Below are 2,659 nucleotides of genomic sequence, written 5' to 3'. Positions count from 1 at the left end.
AAAAAAAGAAAATCCTATTCTTATCTACTATTTGGTTAACTACTGGTTCTATTGTTGATGAGTTTTCAAAATAATCAGTGGGTTCACTAGTATTTTTTTTATAGCTGACCAATTTTTTTAAGTATCATTATGAACTTATGGATTTACATTTATTTCATGTGCTTGAGACTTTTGTATTTTTTTCTCCATATGATTGCTTTGACAGTCTTTGAAAGTTGTCTTTCAAGCCTTTAAGATAAGCTATTAATTTTTAAGAGATTCCTGGATATATAAGATGATCTTGTATATTTCCTTTCCTGACCTAGAATTAGCCAATTTCTAGGTAACCAGATCTCAGTACTTAGGGTATTTATTGCTAATGGTTATGTCAGTATTTCTAGAAAACTCTTCTTCAGATGAAATATTATAAATTTTAAGCTGAAAAAATCATTTATTTATATTGAAATTTTAAATTCAGGACTAAAAGGTCTTCACTGAATATCTTCTTTCTCACATCAACTTTTTCTCTTGCCAAGAATGTTGCTTCTGAAGGATGTAAGATTCTGAAGTTAAAATATCATAGAAGTACATATTATTTATAAATCTTTTGAAAAATAAAACCATCACTATCACATATGATATTAGTGCTGAAAACTGCAAATTATTTGTACCATTGTTTGTTCTTAGGCCATTTGTCCTTAGCGATGTACAATTAAGAATGTACACCTGTTTCAGGGTCAAACCTATAAAATGATATATATTCACTGAGTATCTCTCCTATCCCTATTCCTTTATACCACTCATTCTGCACACTTGCAGAAAGATAGAAACACTAGGATTGGCATATATGTCTACTATGTACATATTTCCTCATAGCCATTAATTACTCTTAATGCTACAACTGTATGCTATTGCTCATCCTGAGACCTTAAGTTGACATATAACCACTCATTTTAATTGTTATTCTCTAGTAGATATCTCAGGAAGAAGTCATTGGATGTTGCAAACGTTTAGTTTTGTACTTGAAAACCAGTTTATCTAGATATAAAATACTTGGATCTGGTTTTTTTTCTGCTTCACTCCAAAACACATAAAATGTTGCTATTAAAAACTCTGGATTATTTACTTTTCTTTCAGTTATAAGTGACTTAGACATTTGGTCTAAATGCCAGAATGATTTTTTCACTTTCTTTAAAGATTGATCTTTTTTTAAGAGAGAGAGAGAGAGAGAGAGAGAGAGAGAGAGAGAGAGAGAATTTTTTTAATATTTATTTTTTAGTTTTTCAGCGGACACAACATCTTTGTTTGTTTGTATGTGGTGCTGAGGATAGAACCCGGGCCACACGCATGCCAGGTGAGCACGCTACAGCTTGAGCTACATCCCCAGCCCCAAGATTGATCATTTTTAAACATTTTTTGTTGTTCTCAGTCTATTTTCCTATCTACTTGGTGTGCTTTATCAACATGTACTTTGATACATATATAATATATGTTTGATATGTATATAATATAGGTTATATATATATATATCTTTATATATCCTTACACACACACACACACACACACACACACACATATATATATATATATATATATATATATATATATATATCCTTACTTTTTGTGAAGTTCATTTTTAATTGAAAATTTTTTGTATCTCCTTAGTTTTATTTATTTAGTGTTCTTCTTTTTGAACTCATATTATACATATGCTGTTTCTTATTTTATTATCTTCCATGATAGAAACAGGTATTTGCACAGGGCTGATGTCTGGATCATATCTATAAAAAGCCCAACTTTGAGTGAGAAGTAAAATTTTAATAAATTTAGCTTAAGGAAAGGAGTGATTGACATGACAGTGAGTCGAATATCTTCTATGAAATAGAAAACTAATGGGCTATCTGCCTCCTAGTAATCTTACATCCACTTATTTTCTTAAGTGGTCAAAATATGAAATTTACTATTACATTTGAGCCTATGTAGAATTCTGAACTGAAATTTACTACACAGTCCCAGGAGAAATTATTTATATTTCATTGCTATGCAAAACTTTGTTTTTCTTCAGTGCTGCGCTTCCTCTACTTGATGAGCATCATCATAACTAGGCTTTCCATTTTCCTGCTGGCTACTAGGAATCTGAATCAAATTGTGTTTTAGTCTTGCACTAATAAGCATAATCATGCAGAGATTTTTATTTCCTACATGCATTCTCTTTTTAAAATATTTTTGTTTAGATATACATGACAGTAGATTATATTTTGATATGTTATACATACATGGAATATAATGTCCCATTCTTGTGGTTGCATATGATGTGGAGTTATGCTAGTGGTATATTCATATATGAATATAGGAAAGTTATGTCCAATGTATTCTACTGTCTTTCCTATTCCTATCCCCTGCTTTCCCTTCATTCTCCTTGTCTAGTCCATTGAACTTCTATTTATGCCCCCCCCACATTGTGTGTTAGCATCCCCATATCAGAGAGTATATTCAGCCTTTATTTTTTTTAGGACTGGTTTATTTCACTTAGCAAGATAGTCTCCAGCTCCATCCATTTACTGGAAAATGCCATAATTTCATTCTTCTTTTTGGCTGAATAATATTCCATTGTGTGTGTGTGTGTATATATAGTTCTTTATCCATTCATCTGTTGTAGGGCACTTAAGCTTGTTCCATA

This window comes from Marmota monax, unplaced genomic scaffold (genome assembly GCF_021218885.2).
Source record: "Marmota monax isolate L192 unplaced genomic scaffold, Marmota_monax_Labrador192_F-V1.1 WCK01_AAM20220418_F8-fsc00107, whole genome shotgun sequence".
Lineage (NCBI taxonomy): Eukaryota > Metazoa > Chordata > Mammalia > Rodentia > Sciuridae > Marmota > Marmota monax.
The sequence above is the reverse complement of the archived record's forward strand: the minus strand, read 5'-3'. Positions refer to the sequence as shown.